At 32.7% G+C, this 23113-nt stretch overlaps 1 protein-coding gene and 2 long non-coding RNA genes across 3 annotated transcripts in view; 2 read left to right on the top strand and 1 right to left on the bottom strand.

The window, feature by feature from the left end:
• LOC106136364 (protein toll) overlaps positions 1-9335 on the bottom strand; it is a 110045-nt gene extending 100710 nt beyond the window's left edge. Inside the window, exon 1 of the mRNA XM_060946073.1 lies at positions 9318-9335. The gene's annotated coding sequence lies outside the window, so the exon portion shown is untranslated. The remainder of the gene's footprint in view (positions 1-9317) is intronic.
• Positions 9336-10130: 795 nt separating this feature from the next.
• Positions 10131-15756, top strand: LOC106136412 (uncharacterized). The gene is made up of 4 exons (XR_001228655.2): positions 10131-10291; positions 12195-12325; positions 12727-15191; positions 15742-15756. It is a non-coding gene; the product is annotated as an uncharacterized LOC106136412 (long non-coding RNA).
• Positions 15757-17657: 1901 nt separating this feature from the next.
• Positions 17658-20703, top strand: LOC132902129 (uncharacterized). The gene is made up of 4 exons (XR_009657022.1): positions 17658-17763; positions 19068-19159; positions 19550-19698; positions 20445-20703. It is a non-coding gene; the product is annotated as an uncharacterized LOC132902129 (long non-coding RNA).
• The last annotated feature ends 2410 nt before the right edge of the window (positions 20704-23113 follow it).

Here is a 23113-nt window from a genome sequence, read left to right as displayed (position 1 = left end):
GCAAACTCACCCACACAGATAGACTTCCTATCTAATATCTACTTGGGAAGAGATAAAACGAAGTTCTATATAAGTTGCAGCCATTGGCTATTGTACAAACTATCCGGTGCAAGGGGACTTGGAAACTCATCTCGTCACTTGCAGTCTCAAAGTTCGTTTCGTGCTCTATCGCGCACCTTAGAATCTACTCTTACTGTATAGTTATGTAGTTCTATTATTGAACTTTATTACCTGTATTCATTTTATAGCGACGGTGGATGTTCTTTCGAAGTAAGTATAAAATGTACTTCCTAAATTTTTGTCTCATCTGATGAAAAACAATTGAAATTATCTTTAAACGTATTACATTAAAAGCACATATTTTAAAAATTTAAAAATGAGTTTTTAATTACACCACAAACTTTTAATAAAATAAAACTTTATCAAGCTTGAACATGGAAACCATAGAAGTGTGAAGCTTAAAAACAAATGTGAACTCTCATAACTGTTCTAAAACGGGGCGTGTACTAGCATTTAATTTAGTCGTTAAGCTGGTTTTCTCTCATTGTCTCTACAAAGATAAAGTCAATTAAACCAAGTTTTTCCCCTCTGGGAAAAAGGCGTGATTTTATATATCTTTGTTGTAAACAAGTTTAGGTAACGAGCTACAATCAGAAGAACAGAAATTTGAACGTGAACGTAGCCAAGATAACGTTCAATATCATATCATTGATCATGTAGTCTTAAAATATCAAAGCAGTTCGCGCAACTCAGTTCAACGAACTCAAATGTGTTAAGATTTTCTGTAGACCTGCTTATCACAAGTATTATAAAACTCATGAATATGACATATAACACATCTTAATTAATATAACAAAGTCAATTAATATATTCTAAGACAAGCTTTGGCTGGATGGCTTAATAATGAAATTGATGTACAAAATAAAATAGGTATCAAAAATTACACTGGCGCCTTAGGGACAAACCTATGTAATACAAAAGGAAGTGACCTCTAAGCCGGGTTTAAATCTCGACCGACCATCCACAGTTTGTTTGACTAGTTACTTCACTCAAGTTGTCTAAGACAAACACCAAACTGCTAAACTTGAGTCCCAGGATGGATTTTGTACCACCAGCAAGGGCCTTATCTTAATTAAGGCTCTCTCGAACTTAGGTGACGAATTTATTAAAACTTACGCTTGCAACGCTTCGGTCATGAACAGACTGTAGACGTTCGGGGCTATTTCACTTTGTTCTTGTCAAGTTATTTCCATTATTGTATCTCAAAGTTGTGCTTTAACGCTGGTTGCTATTTACCTGTTGGTAGATAGCATTTTTTTCTTGATTGGGTTCTTAAAGAGACCGATTTTCCCTTCACTGTGAGCAACGACTTTGACTACTACGGTACCTTAATGTATGACTTTTTTTAAGGGATTATTTGTTTTTTTTAAGCTTGATGTTTTTTAAATAATATAAAATACTTTGCTCTGAAGTTCCAATCTCTCTAATCTTAGTATATTCCCGATTGCTTATTCGATCATTAGCTTCAGTGGTTGGTGCTCGCAAAGTTTTTAGTTATTAACAATTACTTATTTTGTATTATCCTATCTCTGGACTTTACCTTTGCAATAAAAGTATTTTATATTAAATGTAAAATAAGATTACGCGGTCTTTCCAAGAATTCAGTCGTTTATCAAGACCTTATCATTTGCAATATAGAATTCTATGAAATATTACAAAGCATTTATTAATATTTCATTAAATACTCTTATGTATGTTAAAAAATCAATAAAATATTACCAGAGATAAAAGTCAGACATGAGCTTTGAAACTTGAAAATAACGCTCATGCTCTACACTATATGTATACAAAATTTCATAAATATCAGCTCAGCAGACGAATTGGGAAAGAAACAAACTAACTTTAACATTCATTATACACGTAAGGATTCTTAAATCTTCCTACACGCATCTATTTCTGACCAAAACACGATATCCTCCCTAGAAGTCTTACATGCAAAAACAAGAAACCTTGTAACTGTATACAGATAGGCCGACTCGTTTCATATTCCAGCAAGACAAACGAGGGCCCTAACAAAACCACCCATCATATTTGCGGGCTGCGGTCGACGTCGCCAAAGAAGAATTTATGAGCACTATCCATTCATATTAACGGTAGATAGTAGGTACTGCTGTAAGGATATAGTAGCCACATTCGTATGTAACTGATTTAGAAAAAAAATGAGAAGATTGTCGTTCGTGTTTTTGGATTTTTGGAAGTTAATCCTGATGGTAAAACGTAAAAAGAAATATATATATTGTATACCTTTATCCATGGCCCATAGAACTAGCGGACCATTTTTCCGATTTTTATGGCTCCCCAAACCATTAACAAATTAATTTAAAACGGTTTCAGGCACAGATACCTAGAGCTCATCATTGACTTTATTAGATGGTTCAACATACATACATACATACATTCAATCACGTATCCCTTGCGGGGTAGACGGAGCCAACAGTCTTGTAAAGACTGATAAGCCACGTTCGGCTTAATAATAGAATTGGGATTCAATCAGTGATAGAATGCTAGCCTAAAAGAAGAATCCCAAGTTTATAAATTTATAATGAAGATGATCCAAGCATTGATTTTTTTTATATTTCTCTACAACATCATTTGACTTAATTATTATTGTGTTCTTTAAACATAATATATCAATGATATTATCGATTCCCCAAAAATTCCCCCAAATAACTTTGTATTAATGCTATTATTAATGTGCAATAAGTACTTCCAAAATAGTTTATCGATTGCATTACATTTCCAAACAACAATTTACTAAGTCCGGTAAACCAACTACACGAAGTCCTCTGAAAGCTATTTATGGAGGAAATCTATATAATTTTCTCGTTAATACTATAATTCTAGTTTCCTGCTCGAGTCTGCAAGATATATTATGAAAGTTCGTCCGCAACAATGTATCAAGTTGCAAGGAATCTATCTAGTTTCTTTGATATCTCTTGAACTTTTAGAACGAACGTTGTGGGAGTCTTCGCGACATAATCTGCCCCGTAGCATTGCAAAAATCAATCGCTGACTAGTTTTATGCCATAATATAAAGGGAGACAGCGATTGTTACTCACATTAAAAGAAACATTCATTTATAACCGAAAAATTAAGTATCAATTTATATAATACAATAAACTGATAATAATAGTAGTGTGTGGATGAAGCGAAAGAAGTGTGCAGGGAGGGAAAGAGGCGTGATTTATGTATGGATGTATATTAATAATAGTACCCTAATTTTTTCGGTTTAGGGTACTCTTGATCTGACCCGATGTACCAAAACCAGAATTCATCAAGGTTCATCTCGGTCTTCCCCTTCCAATTTTCCTATATACCTACAAAACAATGTCTACCTTATACAATATCAAACTAATTTGCCGGATATAACCTCAATTATTTAAGCTGTTCAATAACAGTACCAATACCGTATCAATATGCGATTCCGCTTATCTACCAGCAAGCTAAGCTATAATTGCGCAGTTTGCGAGCTATCGCGGCTTAAGCAGAGGGCGCTTCCGTCGCTGGACCGTTTCCGCCGGATGCCGGACGTCGGAGCGAGAACCGATAGGGCTGTCGATTTTTATGACTGACAGGAAATTACAACCTGTTTAGAAAAAAAATATATAGAAAGGAGTAAGTAGGTTATAGCCCTCCTTCCCGTGAGTAATACAGAATTCAAGGGATACTATAGAGAGTTTGAAAAGGAAATTTTAGACTGGTTAGAAATAATATCAAAGAAGTAAATAGGTCACAGCCCTTTTTCCTATGAACAATATTAACATACGTACATACGTACATATGGCCACGTCTATATCCCTTGCGGGGTAGACAGAGCCAACAGTCTTGAAAAGATTGTTTGGCCACGTTCAGCTGTTTGGACTAATGGTTTAAGGACTTTAAATAATTTATAGTGTGGCAAGAGGATAGGTTATTACAGAAAGTATACTTTCGAAGCAGAGCAGCGCACCCCTGCTGTTAATAAAGTTGTTTATACGTAAGGTTGGTAAGATAGAGCTATGGCTTGTCAGATGAACAGCTCTCTTTGGTTTAGTTGTCCACCTTGAAATGTGCTATTTTTTATTCTTACTGTATCACTTAATTCTTATTGTATTTATAGTTACTTCATTTGCAGTATTGTCTTCATTATTTTATTTAGATTTATAACAAAACCATAATTGCCATCCCTAATTCACTTGTAAATGGAGAGAGCAGTGTATAATAATATAGGTAAGTATACAGTTCGCCGTGGCACTCATTAGGTAGATGAGTCCAAACAAATCGAGCAATGGAAATAATAAGTGAATATTCTACTGGAATGATTCACTATATGCCTATAACTATGGTAATTGAAAATTATGATTGATATGCGTACCTAAAGTCACAAAATAACATTACTTGATATCTTAATAAAACTAAACCTAATAACCTTAAAGAACAATTGTGTATCATAATTCAATTAAACAACATAAGACAAACGTTATATCATTTGACCAAACTCACTTGGTATTAAATTAAAACCCTTTTTTCTAGAAATCACATCCCGAAATTGAGACCAGAGATTCGACGATAAAACTTGATACACTCCAACATATTTAATTAGAGATCTCAAGTCCCGACATGAGGTTGGGTCCTTATGTAACTTGGAGACTGCACCAAGTTTTGCCAACTACCAAAGTACCTTTAGCAAATATTAATTGGAGTGAAGTTTAAAGCAGTATGTTCCCCTAACTCTATTCAAAGACAAATACCTACTTAGGAGATGACTCGTAGTTCAAGTTACACACTATTAGAATTAGGAACTTGGGGAACTACATAGAGCGAGATGTGTGATATGCCGTCTTGCTATTTGAGTTACTGAATTTATGCAGCTGATGTAGGCTCTGGTTTGTGATTTTAGCTGGAGTAGATTATGGTTGCAATCGTGATATTGTAAAACTTATTTCTACACTGTGGCGATCCATTTTTTAATACAGCATCTTTTGGTATGTTAGGTCGGAATAATTTCATCGATGTTGTTCTATTTTGGAATACTTTGTCGAATGAAGTGTGTCTTTTTCCTTTTATTTGTGTCCCCTTTGCATTCTCTTCTATTGGGTCGCTAAAATCAGATTGCAAAACTTTGCCAAATCTTTTTATACCATGTAAAATACATGGTATAAAAAGATTTAGCAAAGTTTTGACAACGCAATAATACCACTTCTTATAAAACTATTCTGAAGTATCGCTTGTATTTGTAAAGTATTTTAAAATCGACACCATTGAAATGGAGCACGTTTTTTATTTGTTTTCAATAAAAAAAGAAACTAAGCGAGACGAACAAAGTTGCAATGCTCGAAATGAAACTTCCGGAAATATTACTACGTAGAGTTCAAAGATATTTCTTTTCAATTCCCATTTTAGAGCCCTGGAACTTTCTCTGAGAAGGTATAAAAGTATTTGCTGAAAATTTTCAAGATAGAGTGCAATCAAGGACCGTTCGATCTGTACAAGTTCCAAGTTTTCTGTCTGCGAATCCAAGTTGTGACCCGTGGAGAGGTTTTATCTTCATTTTGAAATTGATGAAATTTTGAAACTTTGCAAGGGGATTGAATTTGCAATACTAGCTTAGTATTCGTAGATAATTTATTGTGAGAAATTTAAAGATACCTACGGAATAATATTGTTGTTGTTACTTAATTTGAAATAAAAAAATAGACCTGATAATGCACCTCGTACACAAGAACACTTTTCAGTTTTGATTCAAATGTTTGTCTGGCAGAAAACAGATAGATGGCTTAAAGTCTACCTGTCGTATATTTTAAGTGCTATAAAGATTAAACAAATGAATCCCTTTTTGGGAAAATCACTAAGTAGTACTCCATGACGAATTTGCCAAAATCGCAATGCCACTATCGAATTATTAGTAGGCCTAGTACTCGTAGCGAACCGATCAAAATGACATTCACACATTTGAAAGACAAGATATATTTCAGAAAGCTAGAATTTACTCGCAACTTCGCCCGCTCAAATTTAGCACAACCTACACGTGCGATTTTAGCGCCATCTACAACAGTATACAGGTTTTTTGCTAACCCCACGGAAACTATAGTTTTTACCGGGATAAAAACTACACTTCGTCCTTCTCCATTCTCGTTATTTCAATATAAAATGTCATGATAGTTCAGTAGATAATGCGAAAAGAGACAACAAACAAACAAATACATTTACTTTCGCATTTTTTGGTCAAAATAAACAGATAGTGTTAGCCTCGAACTGAGTTCGAGACTTGTGTTACGAGGTACTTACTCAACGATACCATATTTTATAATAAATAGATAAAAATCCAAGATCAATCAGGTCAAACAGAGAAAGTTCGTTTCTCATCATACCCTGGCCGGGATTTAAACCCAGGTCCTCCGATGCCACAGACTATTGTTTACTGTACCACAGAGGCCGTCATTTATATTATTAGTTAAGGTTGCTATTCTTGTTACCGAAACTTTAAATTTATCTTACTTTTTTCTACGGGCATCCAGTTATCTTTCTTATCTACATGATACTGCAAGACATTTTTTTTTGTCACATAAGTGAAGTCACTAAATATTTACATTAAGTACCTGTTTTAAAGGTCCTCGTCATGGAATGTCAATATTGATTCATGTTTGAAAATGTTTACTAGATATCCTTATCTTTACATAATATGTGAGTAATACTTTTTTATGTAGAAGGATATAATCAGTACATATCAACACATTATAAAAAATAAAGGAATGGTATCAATTATGTATGAATCATCATATTGAAGTCAAATATGGCAAAATATATTTCTCACAATTAAGAACTTTTGTTTTCCCTTAAATATATGTGGTAAAAGACCTGTGTTTTTTATTTATTATTGGATCATTATTGACCAATATTCCATAAATATCTACATCATCAAACAGGGTTTTTATCAAAATTGACTTAACAATCAAAATTAAAAATTGTATCCTTAACAATAAGTTCCGTTTAACTTATAATTTCACGCGACTCGTATTGTTTTCATCAGTTTCCCTAGTCATTAGTAGGAATGGAGACAAAATGAAAGACAATTTATCATTCAATAAGCCGAGAAGCAATGAAGCGTTTCAGTTGCAGTAAAATTAAATGATGTGTAGAGGTGTCACAGTGTCTTGGCATTATACGTTATCTTGAAAATTTTTATCATTCTGTATTGTGGACATCCTGATTTTTTAATGACTTTTACATTAACGATTGTATCTAATTTTGTATTTTTAACTTTTAATTATTTTTTTAACTCTTTATTGCCCAAAATAGCACTTTACGTTACACAATTTTAGTAAGTGCTTAAATGCGTTGCTAATTTGGCTAAGCTTTTGGTGCATTTTTTATTATCTTCCGGTACCGGTATTATTTTTTATTGTCAATAGAAAAAAAGTTATATTAGGTTCTCATGCAAATAGGTCTCATGTAAATCCCTTACTTATCCGCACCAGCATCGAGGTTATAATCGAACCCCTTGCTTTCTCATCAACATACTATGCTCTGACCAAATCGAAACAAACATCAACCCGTTACACAAGTTAAGCTAAAAGAAATTAAAATACATATTTCCTTACCAAAATCTCAAAGTCATCTATCAATCCATCTATAACCTCTTTAATGTGTGTCTGTAGCAAAACCTACCGCCTTAACACAATTGAGTTCGTTATTTCACCGGCGCATTGTTCGCGAATGGAGACTTACGGAGGCGATCTGCAATCGCTAACTGATTTACAGACTTTAAAGATTTAGATCTGACTTTTAAAACCTGATCTTGTTTGAATTATTACGTAAATATAATTTCTATACTAAGATCGCGAAAGGCGGCTCTAGATCTGGGGTAGAAACATTTAAATAAAAGAATATAGAATTAGACATCTTAAGATATTTTCCCCCTTTACAAATTTTGGAAAAATTAAGCCAATACCGCTTACTGGCCTAAAATTTTATAAACATTTATTTTACAATATTCTCAATAGCTATTGGCTGTCGGCTGTTAGTGATAAATATGTGATAAGGATAAAAGCCTAAAAACTTAATAAACTGTTGTTTAGTAGGCTTCAAGTAAATCCACTCTAAAAAATAATTTCCCCTCAAACCAAAACAACAGATTCATAGAAATTTCCGGTGTTCAAGATAAATCGCTTCATCCCTTGCATACTTACATTGTTCTTATTTTCAATTTCGTGTAAAGCGATTCTATAAATTTTAAAATCGCTGGCCAGACGGGAAGTCAGATCGAAATCGGCGCGGTCGGAGGAAATTGCTCATTCTCACGCGACCGCCCTCCCTGGAGCCCGCCGTGATAGAAAAAGTAAAAAAAAAAATATACTAAACTTTTTTATTTTGAAGCCAAGACTATAGGCTTTCGTTTTTGCAGCTGTGGCTTCTATTAGAATGAGGGAAAGTTTTAATAAAAGTTCTCAACATTCAATGTTTCAGGGATTGAGGTTTACAAGTCATGATTTGGATACATTGTGCGTATTATATCTTTTCAGGAACGAGGCCTGTATAAAATTATTGTTTAACATAAACATGGGAGAGAAAATAATATTTATGTCCTTCAAAATTCATAAGAAATAAACTCTGTAGCGTTATTAGTTTTCATAGATAATTTCATTATTATTGTACATTGCAAACTGCCTTTTCCTAATCAATTACAAATATTTGACCTCGTGTGTAATTTGCGCAAATTGTATAATTGCATATTAATGTACCTGTGATAACAGAGCAAACAGCAAAACAGAGACGATGTTTGAATGTTGGATGTTGTTAAACAATAATTAACACTGATGGATCATTTTACTTGATTGTTCATAAATAAACGGTCATCATTTGTAGTACTAAAACTTTTTTTTTAATTTATTAACGATGAATTAATTTAGTTAATTATAAATTTAAATAATAAATTTTGTCACACTTAAAAAACACCACAGGATTTTTAAGCGAAAAAGTCGTAGAATATTACAAGTGAAAACAGATTCAGGCATACGCGATACTAGCTTATGGTAAAGTGTAATTTCGTTATAATATTTAATCCTATCCATTATGTACCACTAATTTATTGTTTCAGTAATGCATTGACAAGTACAGCATCGCCTTACAAATAGTCACTCCAATTTAATTTTCACGTAACTAAAATAATAATTAAATAAAAATTTATTATGCTTTTATCTTTACGTGATTAATAAATATCCCTACGGGCGTAGGTTGCTAGTTGGAAAGTTCAAGAAGGTCGATGCACTTGTACCCACCTAGGTGAAGCTAGACTGTGTAACCACTCGACAAAAGAGCACTTCACTAATTAAATGTACAAATAATGCATTGCACACGTTTGCTTTACCTGAAAAATTATAAACAAATAAAGTCAATTTTTATTCAGCATAGCTTTAGTAACAGTGAAAATTTTCCAAAAATAACATATATATTTGTAAAATTTAAGAACTGGGTGAAGTTAGGGTGAAGTCTCGTTATTATCAAAATTGAATTTATTATTCAGCTAATGAAGCCAGCCACCAATTCAATAAAAAAAATCAATAGTTTAAGCTAAAATGTGACATAAAGCTAAGGATTATTTTTAGGAAATTCATACGAGAATGAAGTCTTAGCAAAAGCTAGTGATCTATAAAATGTCATTATGTTTATCTTTATTTCGGGGGCGTAGTCAGTATCACGTCAATGTTTTATCTCACCTCGTCCAATGAAAATATCATAAATACTGATTAACTTCGAACACATCATGCGAACTGATTCATTGATCTTTTTGATACATTTCACAAAGAAATCATCATGATTCTCTTAGCGTTTATTATGTTTGCAGTATTCAAAGGGAAACCTGGGCCCGCCTCATTGTACAAACGCCTATTAAAATTTCCAAGTATAGTTTATGAACTTATTTCCATTTCTCATTCCTATAATTGCGATCCACTTACTGAGCGATGTGCCAATGTTTAGCATAAAATTAATTTAATAAAAGTATTTAATTAATTCATATTTCTCAAGATAACAAATATACATTAACAATAGTATAAAGATAAAAGTGCTATTAATCAGGCTATCGATCACGATCGATAATTCGCGATAAGTAGATAACTGTATGGAGCATAAGCCAATTTAGGTACACTCACGTCTGCAAAACGAAGCCAGTTCTGATTTCGTGCTACACTGAAACACACAGTTTTATAATATTACTATTGGATTTTTGTTATAATTAAAACAACAAAATGTGGTAAGTGTAAAGTGTTATCTTATCTTCCTAGCCTTTGGTCTAGTTCTTAAAGACGTTTGGATCTTTTTTGTACGTCACAAAATGAATTGTAAGTCATTCAGAATCTGCTAGTCCTCTTAATCTAGGTAAAAAAATTAACAAATTAGTTAGCTAGTACTAGATTCGGGTCACAATTAGATTCAAAGAGGTAAACGACCGCGGTACTTTATAATACGGATTTTTATATGGCTTTTTCCAACAACAAACAACCCTACAACAGGTAAAGGCTAAAACGTTACAAGGAAACCATAAAAAGTATTGATAAGTCATAACATCACAACATGTTATACTTCTAACCTTGGTGTTAACTAACCGACTTTTTAGTTTATTAACTGTTCTGGTTTTCCCGCCATTTTTCTACGAATGTTTTTTATTCCCAACAGTCTTTGTTTAGTGATGATTCGAGTACGTACAATTTTTATACGAATTTACTAATTCTAAAAATTCTTTTTGTGAAATTTCTGCCAGTTGTTGGTTGCATAGAGACAAACTCAACAATATTTTAGTTGACACAAAATGTAATCGCTTTTCAGTAATGCACATCCTCCTCCAAGTATCTCCTGCGCCTACCGTGTCATTAAATGCAAATTATTTTTTGCATTTTACATTAACTACATACAATAACTACAACAATACTCACATAAATCGCCAAAAACTTATCACAATATCTGATAATTGTTATCAGATAACACTACCCGGTAAAATTGATAAGACTGTACAAAGTCATGCACAAATGTTATACTAACCGGAAATATAGTCAGTTTTATAAGATAATATAACAAAAGTGGGTAGGTAAGTGCCAGCTAAACCAGTAATTTACGTACACTCTGATATTGTTTTTCTAACTTTAATGTAATTAAAGAACATACATTATTTTTTTCCAATGCATGTTTCCAACACCACCAATAATACACGATTGTTGTCTACTCTTATATGTTCATTCCAAACTTTCTTTCGGTGTGCTAAAGTAACAATCGCATCAGATTTAAATATCTTATCAATGATTTCCAATAAGTGTCTTAGAGAAACAGCATTTTGTTTACATTTAAGATACTCCAAAAATACCGGTACCTGATTTCTTCCCATACTTAAATTTCCTTACCATAGTCAAATCGGCTATTATGTAATAGACTGGGTCAAAATAGAAGAATCAAAATAGAAGAATATCTATCTGTAGGCAAGTATACCTACTACACAAAATATGATGCAGATGGAACTATCCTAACCCAGAACTCTGTAAGTCCTGACATAACCATGGCAAAAAAATATATTGCATAGCTTACGAAATAGTTCAATGAACAACTAAGACTTTTTATGAGGCTCATACAGAGATCCGTGTATAATGAATGACAGTTAATTTACCAAAGAATATGAGTCAGGATAACTGAGATCATGAGATTGTATGTTTCGTTTACAAGCCATGTTTATGCCTTACTTATCAGTGTGAAGGCTTAGGTAATCTAGATTTAAGATAGTCTTTAGTCCGAGCCAGTGGGGATTTGGTGAATTTCGGAATTTTTATAATTACCGGAAAAATAAAATGTACTTTCTTACACACAAGACATACATCTAAATTACTTACAATTTCATCATAAGTTAAAATTGACACTGTTTACGACAGAAGGAAGTCAAGTTACAAAAATAACTATCATTTTGTTTCTCAACACTTCCGTTTGAACTTTCGAAGCAAACACAAAAGAGTACTAGTCGTAGTACGAGTACAACGCTTGAAAGACGCCAAGTGTAGATAATAGAAGTATAAATATAGGAGAATATAAAAAACAATGTTCTGCCAGTTTAGGCCAATTTATCAAAGAGATTGAACTTTTAAACTTCATTAATGTATAAAAACTTTCTTTTCCAGTTGTGTGTGCAGTTTAATATGCAAAATACTTAGTTTCCTAGTATCACTGTTGTTCATAGTGGCAGTGGTTCTCCTCATTCTATGGGGAGTAGGAGTTTTGTTCAACAATGACGACCCCGCGACCACCACCGGTACGTACTAGTAAAATAATTTTGTACTAAACACTAGTAGATCCCAATACTAACTCGGCCACGTGTGAATGACTCTATTCTGCCTTACGTGCATTAGTTTGATTGCTAACTGTTGCTCTTATGGTGAGGGATAATAGCCTGCGTTAACCTGTAAATGGATTTTTACCAGGACCCAATATAGCTAGGTTTTGTCTGCTAAGTTGCGGAGCGAAAATAGGAGTCAGTTCGTGTAAAACCCCGACTTACCCGCCGGAACTGATGTCAGGAGGTTCATGAAGTTCAGTTCAGTCTTCATTTATTTTCAGTTTAAATTTTTCTCCGTTCAAAAACAGAATTCTAAATTAAGCATTATGGAATATAGGATAATTTGATAATTTGTTTCTTTACTTATCTTATTTCAGGAAACCAGAGATTTTTGAACGACGTCACCGGAGCTGGACTCAAACACTTTGGGACTACATAGACTTAGTTAAATTTAACAAAGCCTCAAATGCATTAAGCCTAAATGAAGAAATCAGATCCTGTTACCTCATTCACTTCAGTTCACCAAAATGAAACAGTACACTGTGTTTCTCACTCTTACAAGCTATGCCGATAAGGTTGCTAGCGAGAAAACACAAAAAAAATATTGTTCATAATACTAGAATAAGAACTAATAATCCGTTTGCACGCTCAAAATAATAGTATTTGAGGCTTAAATCTATCATCTTGTCTTTAATCATCATCATCCTCCGCATATGACTACGATCCCGGAAAAGTTCCGTAAATTTACGTCTGACCCTTAGGTCTAAGACATCTGGGATGAGAATCATAATTTATAAGATGTGTACAAATCGAACCAACAATGACAAAGCAGTAGTGTTCGCTAATCTTTATGTGTCCTGTTTTGATGTTTTGCCGGACGCCAAAGCCTACATTCGAAAATCAAACGCTAACGTTCTTTGGCCCGGTGTATACACGACTTTACATAATATATTTTCTTTGATACGCACATACCTATTAAGCTTTAAGTAATTTATGCGTAAATGGAAAACTTCACATATAACATTTTTTATAAAATGAAAAATGTTTTATCGTCAGTTTTTCCATATAATGCTAACCTCATTTTTTACGTTACGTACATTTACAACACTTAAGAACTTAATTTATTTAAATACTAAGATGAATACTTTTTCATATGAATTTATATAAATATTTATGAATTATCATAATATGTGTATATATAATGAAAAAAGATATTTTATTATGTATAACTCTTATAGGCATAAATACGGTATTATTTTCTACACAGTTTTGTAAATATAATGTCATGGGACTGATAGAGCAAAAAAAAATTGTGGACTAATATTGGCTCGAAGTTTTATAGCTACTGAACTTGACCATTCAAATAAATTACTCTTAGAATATAAAATATATTCTCATATCGATATTTTTGATCATGTATATATTCATATACATTCATCAAGAATTTGATACAATTATATATTGAGGACGCTATATTCTATGAGATTTTTTACATTAATATTGTAATTAATTACTTACATATGTTGTTCCCAACCAAAAATAAATGTAATTTAACTATAAGTTTGTTGTTTATTTCAAACATTCAACGTGCTTCTATGCCAATTTATTATCATAAAAGAATAATTTAGATATGATATCAAAAAGTCTGTTGAGCCTGTATAGCCAACACTATGTCTACCCCGAAAGGGAAAAGATGTATGTATGAGCAAGAAACTCCAATTTATTCGTTTTTTTTTAATATAAAAACTTACATATTTTTTATTGGGTATTAGGAAAGGGTTTATTTAATGTTTGAGGGTTGAAGACTCGGATTAGTCTAAATTAAGACAAGTGTAATAGCCAAAAAGCATTTAGGAAGTAGCTTATATAAATTCCCTACCTTCACTTGTCAGTATTCACTTCTACTTCACAATATTTCGGAATTCTCTAGGTCTGAAAAATTCCTTGGTATGAATGATCTGAATTACCTCTTTAATACACGTTTACCGTATACTGAGGTTGAAAATTGTTCCTTTCAAATCTCTCCAATTTCTTAGATATTTTGTCATTGTCACACTGGTCTGTCACTGTGATGTATAAAAAATCTACTGAGACCATAATTATAGGAACTGAGACCGGACTAAAATATATATTTATCTCAGTTATTTCTCTTGATAATTTTGAAACTGAATAACTTAATATGATAAATATGATGATGTATTAAGGTATACTAAGACAATGTGGTAAGTAATGAAGAAGCAGTGTTTTATTCAAATCTGTATTGTATTAATCTACAATACTTACACTCAATGTTTTAAGCCAGCAAACTTTAAAGTACGTAAGTACTTACTATTTCGATGCATTTAGTTTTTTCCCCGTTACTAGGTGAGTGAAACTCTTAAATCCATAAATTGTAAAGTAACAAAATAATTTAATCTTTTTATCCTTTTCCTTTTGTCAATGTTTAAGTGTCTTTGACCTCAATCTTCCGGATGAAAGTTAATTACGTAAAATCAGGGCCTTACCTTTACGTGGTAAATAGAGCCAACAATCTCGAAAAAATAAAAGGTTCGTTCAGCTGTATATCTTAATTACGAAATTAACAAATAGTGTTAGTTGCTAGCCCAACGCTTAAAAGGATAATCCAATTGATAGAAGAATTATGTAATCAAAATGTGATACATGCAACCTCAAACAGTGCCTTTTCTTGCCATAGAACAACAAGCAGTCTCCTTTTTCTAACGTTCTTATCGTTTGTCGTCTATTTTTTTTTACAGCATTTGCTGGGGTTTGCGCATCATTGGTATAATCATAGTGTTCGTAGTACTCATAATAATTATCTCGTATTTTGCAACAAAAAAATGTAAGTGTATCTTTCATTTTCGTAGATAAGACCAACATGTATCAATTCAATAGAATATATATCCCGTAGGGGGTAGATAGAGCCAACAATTTCAAAAAGACCTCATGGCCACATTCAGCTGTATGGCTTTATTGATGGAATTGAGACTCAAATAGTGGCAGGTATCTTTCCCATCGCCTTAAATAAGAACGCCAAGTTTATAAGCATTTCCCTTGATTGACTTTTACAATATATATGGGAAGGAAAGCACATAGGAACTATCCCTGTTTTATTAATTGTACTAATAATGTATTACTGTTTCATCAATTCTTTATATATAATGAATTAATAAAACAAGCGTATTGCGTGTTGTACTACTATACAAAAAAAAATTGACGTTTGACCACAATCTGATTAACAAGATGGGGTACCCACCCCAAAGACAATTTCAAATAATGCCAACTCCGTCACGGGAAACTCTGTACCCCAGAAGAAGCGGAGAGGGAATTTCCAGCCAGATGGAAACTTTTATTATACACTTATGTATCACTTTTTTCTAATTTATTTTCAGGATATATATGAAAAATATAAGTACCCTACATTTAGGTACACGTTATGACTAGTTCCTGTTTATATTCGCAGAAAATAAGGCTGTGAAATAAAAGTTACAAATATGCTCAGAAGATAAATAAAATATGATAAACAACAATATTATTTGAACTACGCTTAAGTATCTAGACTTGAATTATAGAATTATATTTTATATTTGAGTATATTTTAACTAATTGATGGTTTCTTTGCGAACTATTTCGTAAATTATTATAGTCTGTTTGTAATGCAAGGATAAGCATGTGGGTAGAAATGTCATAAAAATCTGGCTATATAGCTAATCTGGACTTCAAACATAGGCGAGCAAAATCTAGTTATTAATTAGAATGATAAATGTAGGAAAGAAAGAATGGTAATTACTATTAATTGCAATAATATAATATAACTTGATTCAACTTGATCATGGTAATAAAATTAATTAACATTTAAAAATATACCTTTTAATTTTTTTACTCAAAGTTTATCTAAAGAGCTTGTTATAAAACTAACAAGACCCTACTACTACTAGTACTACAAGACATACTAGCATGGAAATACATTTAACATCCACTGTTTTCTTTATATTAATATGACTAAGAATAATTTACCACTAGACGGTGTTGCATTATCCATTATAGCACCTAGTGTGGAAATTTGGATACCCTCGAATTTTGATTTGGTGTGATTTGATACGTCTTTTCACCATAGCGTTATCAGATGAGTCCACAGTAGTGTGGACTCGTTAAGGCCATAGAGCCCATTTTTCTAATGGCCAACCTTCATTTTGCGTTTGATTCTTAAATTAGGTGCAATATGATCCCGTAGAAACAACATTTGAATCTAATTACAAAGAATGTCGTAAAAGATATTATTTCTCTTAATTGTTGAACATTAATATGTCTGCTACCCTTTGTTTTTTTTATTACTGGCACTAACAGCTATAAGATGATAGACAGCATTTAAAAATAGGAACTAAAGCCTGCGCCTGAACCCACATTTACTGACATGTCAATGTTGTTAAAATAATTTGTTACATTCATTGTCACAAATAGCATACTTTCTTTTTACGAATAATATCTAGTTATGGGCACTCCCAGGGCAGAAACATAAGTATGTTACCGAGCAGAAGAATGATATCTGAAAATTTTAAAAAAGAGAAGTGTTCAAAAATAATTGTAAAATAATTAAAAGCAAAGGACAAACGTAAGTAAGTTTATTTTACATAAGTGTTATGACATCACTAACAGAATTATAAATATCCTTAGGGTAAATAAAGTAGATGTGATCTTCTTTGTCAAAGGCTTTATATTCATCACCTATTTCCTGAAATATATGTTACACATATGTTTTTACTCATGGTCCTTTTATATGTAGAATAATCTTAAATTAGTTAGGAAGTTGAGCCGTGTGTATCCCGGCACCAATACAAAAAAGGAATAGGACCACTCCATCTCTTTCCCATGGATGTCGTAAAAGGCGACTAAGGGATAGGCTTACGAACTTGGGATTCTTTTTAGGCGATGGGCTAGCAACCTGTCACTATTTTAATCTCAATTCTATCATTAAGCCAAATAGCTGAACGTGGCCATTTAGTCTTCACGAATGTTGGCTCTGTCTACCCCGCATGGGATATAGACGTGACCATATGTATGTATGTAGTTAGGAAGTTATGATCTTACTGTGCTTCTTTTATAGGATTGTACATACACACATAAAACTATAAGTTTCCACTTGCCACGATTAGAACAAGTATGCAGCTTCATTTTGGTTTCACATTTACAACTATGTTCATGCTCATTCAAACTCGACGGTGTCAGGTACTCCTGTATACCTTTATGTGAACTTAGTAAAGTTAAATTACGCATTTGTTAACCAATTCCAGAACCATTTCATAGCTATGTACGCTCCTGTTACTAGAGCAGAGATACAAAATACAGCCGTAAAAACTGCTGCACTGTAAATGAAAACAAAAATAATTGATGATGATTGTAGATAATATAATTAGGTATGTATTGGTTTTATTTCTTTAGATATATATTTAAGGTTTCACCCCGTTGCGTCTCTGAGAGACTTTTTTAACATGGGAATTGTGACTCAGCTTGGATCATAATTATTCATTCTAAAAAAAAGTATGATCAAATAAATGTACAATATTTTATTATCACGCCTCTTTCCCGAAAGAGAAGACATCTTTTTACTTGCCACGATTCCCATCCCTAAATTCTTTATTCACCTTCATCACTATTTTTATGTAAAGTCGTCGATGTAAGGAAGTACCTATTCTTTTCCCTAAATTCTGTAGTTTTCTATTTCAACCCCAACTTACCACATTGGTTTTCTTTTATTTACTTTCTTTATATATTAATCATAATTTAACACTCTACAAATACATGTCCACTTAATATTTACTTTAAATCATATTTAATATAGTTTTATGATTGTATCGTATACTTCAAACTCGATAGGTTAGTTATTTGTAGTTCTATCACCACGTCATGGTGACAGAGCCAATGGTGACAACTGTAAATAGACGCCTTTAAAAATAAACTATCCCTCATAGGTTTAGGTATTTATGGCGGGTACCTATAAAAGAATGTAGTTACCTCCTGATAATCTACTAAATTAAAAATTCTCCCGGCCCCGCATCTGGATCTCAGTTAAAGATGCAAAATGTGTCAGATAAAATCCTAACGCTCCCCAATAAAGAAGAAGCTGAAGAAAACTAAAGAAGCACAAAGGAGTAGCTATATAAAACTTTATAACAAGTTATTTAATCGGAATGACAATTGGAATGACAAAAAAGCAATGACAATTAGTGATTTGATGTCCATTGATGATGATGATTGTCGTTACTTTTACATAAATTTAATACATACGTATTTTTATGTTGAATATGCAGTTTGAATATTTAATCATTTTAAGCTTTTCTATCGAATTGCAATTAGAACAATGTACCGAATGTTCGACAGTAAGATTTTGATGAAATGTGGTAAGAGTTATTTAAGAGACAAAGTAGTTTATAAAACGGTTGAATATTGAAGTCAATACCGGGTCTAACGCTAGTAGAATTATATTAAAAACTATGCCATCATGACCTGTTCAGGGAACCCAACCGACGTCTTGTGACTAAGAAGCGCTCTCTCTTTAAATCACAATATAACTGCATGCTTTTTCTCTCTCGTCTAATGCTTGTTGCATTCTCTACTGTTAATTCTTTCTTATTTACGTTGCATGAAATTTTTCCAAGCGCGTCTCAGCTTATTTTTAATTTTGCCCTACCTATTTGTTAATTAATTGATTTTCTTTTAGTTGGGCAGTTTTCATGGCATGTGTGTGCTGCTTTGGGTTCGTGATCGGATTGGCAGCGCTTGTCGGCTGGTTTTTTGGTTTCATATTTAGCTGTAAGTTTTACTTAACAACGATTTGTTAGTTACCTAAGAAGATTTATTTTTCTGTTACGTATGCTTTTGTCACAGCAGTCATGGTCAGGCATATTTAGAGGAGCAAGCACTGTTTCGCACTACTTCGAGTATATGCTTTGCTTCTATTGCATTACAATTTCCTATTTAATCACTTTTTTTGTAGTCTAGTAGTCAGTCATGCGCAGTGAATTGAAATCCTACGGGATTTGAGCGAAACGATTTTGTATGCTGGGAATTCATAAGATAATGGTTCATTGCTTGTATTTGCAAGAACCGTGATTTTAACTGATATTTCCAAAATTATTGTAGTTATTTCTCTTTTAAGTGACATGTTAACCAAATATCAATTATGTTTGTTTGTATTTATAGAAAACGCAGATTATGACCAACTACACAGAAACCAGGAGTATGGCAATGATTGGATTTAGTATCAGGAGCTATAGCTAAGTCAGTATAGCCATTATAGCTAACTTAGTACTCATACTCATCTGTGAAAATATAATTTTTATTTTTATGTGGTAAGTAATAAAATATGCGATTATTTATGAAATATTTGGATAAGAATTTCTAAATCATAATTAAACTTTGTGGAAATGCCAAGAAAAAGGTCTAATTATGGAATCTAATACTGGAAAACTTCCATACAGTACTTTGATCAAAGGGTTGTCGGTCTGTAATATTATTAATATTATAGGCTTATAAATTTGGGATTCTTCTTTTGGGCGATAGGCCAGAAACCTGTCACTATTTGAATCTTAATTCTATTATTAAGTCAAGCACCTGAACGAAAGCTATCGATCTTTTCAAAATCGTTGGCTCTGTCTACCCCGCAAAGGATATAAACGTGATTACATACATAAATTAATCACGCCTCTTTCCCGGAAGGTAGGCAGAAACTACATAATTTTTCCATTTGCTGAGGTCCCTGCATACTTCTTTCACTTCATTGACAATTATAACACCCTTCATGCAATCTTATCAATTTCGTGTATTTTTGACCTGAACAAACCATCAAAGCATTCCCTATTATATTCCTCAAGCTGTCACTTAAAATTATACCTATAATACTCCTAAGCGCTCTTATTTCCACCGCGTTTATTCTACTTTCATGCTTTTTCTGCCGCACCCAACTTTCACTCCCATACATTAGTGTTGTGCACTGCCAAGCGAGCCTTTTTGGACAACTTCTGACTGCTCATAAAGGCTCGCATTCCTCTTTCAATATCACTAAGATGTGATTATATGTATGTATTTCTCTTTTCAGTTGCGAAGGAATTTTCCTGGTATTCAGCATAGTGGCGTGTTTCGTCGTAGGGATAATATTCATAACTACATGGCTTTACGGTTGGTTATTCCGTTGATGTTATAATTAAGAGCTAGCTCTTATTTGTACAATTTTAACCCTTGTCTACTTTTTATTATGTTCTAAAATATTAACTTATAAAAATTGTGATACTATGAAGTAACCTTAGGAATTAAAATAACTTTAAAAGATAAATATTGTATTTGATTCGTGTAGTATAATTATTTATATGTCTCATAACTTATTAAATGTTTGGTCCCATATGCGTCTTTTATTTTATTTTTGTAACGTCGCGACCACTCCCTCTCTTTCCCAAGGATGTCGTAAAAAGCGACTAAGGGCTTATAGACTTGGGATTCTTCTTTTTGGTGACGAGCTAGCAACCTGTCACTATTAGATTCTCGATTCTATCAGTCATTTCAAGATTGTCGGCTCTATCTGCCCAGCAAGCGAAATAGACGTGATTATATGTATGTATGTAACGTAGTGATCATATTATCCACTTTGGTTTTTGTCAGCTTTTTTATGGCTCTCTATCAATAGACGAGAGACATGAACAATTTGTGGAAGACTATAGGAAAAGGTCTTTTTTATTTAGCAGCATAAAGTTGATGTTAAAGCTTAATTCCTAAAATTTCGAGTTTGCAAAAAGTTGAATTTTCAGAATGTTGTATCCAAAAAAGTCCCAAATAGCGTAACATTTTCAAAAAATTGTACTGTTATTTGAAATTTCTATTTGTTTAAACTTTTTACAGTTCGGTTGCCTTTTCTTATGAAAGATGGAGAAAACCATTCGTTCACACTAGTACCATAGTACAGTTCCATGATGGAACTATTGGTAATAATTTTCATCACTAGTAAATTACCGACACGTTTTTGCCTACTTCTTAAAACTAGTTTCAATAATGCTGTACTCTTGCTGTGTGTATACGACTGTAGACTTAAGTAGCTTTTGTTACTTGTTGTTTACTAACGCGTAAACTATCGCATAAACTAAACTGATTTTCTTTTCATAAACTTAAATTTTTCGATAATTTAAGACAGCATACACTTAACTATATAAATTTAAGAGAATTTAATGTCAATGATATACATATGTATCTAGTGTATGATTTTTATTGCGTCTTTTGTGTAATGTTCTTAAGTCTGCGCTTCCTTTGTATACTTATTTACATCATACATACATACATACATATAATCACGTCTATATCCCTTGCGGGGTAGACAGAGCCAACAGTCTTGTAAAGACTAATAGGCCACGTTCAGCTGTTTGGCTTTAACATGGAATTGAGATTCAAATAGTGACAGGTTGCTAGCCCATCGCCTAAGAGAATCCCAAGTTTATAAGCCTACCCCTTAGTCGCCTTTTACAACATCCATGGGAAAGAGATGGGAGTGGTCCTATTCTTTTTTCTATTCGTGCCGGGAACCACACGGCATATACTTATTTGCATTACATAAATCCTCCACGAATATTGCTTTGAAGTTGAACTCACGTTTGACGTCGAAGAATTAAGAATTGAATTTGTGGTTAAAATCCCAATCATGTCATTGTCAATGAAATAAAAAGTGAAGAACCTCAAAGAAAAATATTTCTTTTGAAACTTAACAGTTCCCACATTCAAAAAATATATTATTATACCTAATTGCTATAAGTGAACATAAATAATATTATAAAGTAGTTGTCAAAAAAAGTAAATAAATAAGTGTAAGCTTGTGTAATTACAATGTGGTTAGTTATTCACCTTATAGACTTTTATGCCTTAATTCCTGAAATGCAAAATTGTACTAGAGTTTCGCTGGAGAAGTGTAAAAGTACCAAAGTACCCAAACCCTCATTTTAAAAGAACCTATTTTTGATTGATCGAAGTTTGAATTTATTATTTTTTATCTCGCCTGCAGTTATTAAAATACGAGGTTTAGAGAAACTGCCCCAAGCCTCGTGCAGATTGCATATCAAGAAAAGGCGAATAAACTCGGGATTATTTAAGGCAATGGGCTAGAAACTTGTTATTTTTTAATTCCAATTCCAGGTTCCCTGAACTAAAAAAAAGAATAGAAACCCTCCTTCTCTATGCCATGAATGTCATAAAAGGGATGGGCAAAGCATTTGATTCTTCTTTAAGGCGATGTGCTAGCAACCTGTCACTATTTGAATGTCAATTCTATCATCAAGCCAAAAAGCTGTACCTACGTAACCTACCTGTCTTCTCAAGGCTTTGTCTACCCCGCAAGGGGCATAGATGTGACTATATGTGTGTATGTTGTTAAGCCGTGACAAAATGTATGTACCTATGTAGATACATAAAAAATATAATTGTGTTTCTTTTTAGTTGTTTATACAATTGCTGCTGCCAACTGATTGCGTTATTAATTTGTTTATTCATCATAGTTGTATTAGTTTATGGTACATATATAATAATTTACGAATGAAATTATTTAATAATACTATACGCGTAGTATTAAACCGCAAGTAAGTACAACGGTAAGTTATATGCGATAGAACTATTTTTAAGATTATTCTAGTGATTTTCTTGAAATAAAGTAATTTGGATATTTTGTAAATTTTAAAAGGATTAAAAACATATACTAACAAATATTTACAAGGATGCTGTGTTTGTCAACTAAAA

This window comes from Amyelois transitella, chromosome 10, assembly GCF_032362555.1.
Source record: "Amyelois transitella isolate CPQ chromosome 10, ilAmyTran1.1, whole genome shotgun sequence".
Taxonomy (NCBI): domain Eukaryota; kingdom Metazoa; phylum Arthropoda; class Insecta; order Lepidoptera; family Pyralidae; genus Amyelois; species Amyelois transitella.
This window is presented reverse-complemented; position numbering and strand designations above follow the sequence as displayed.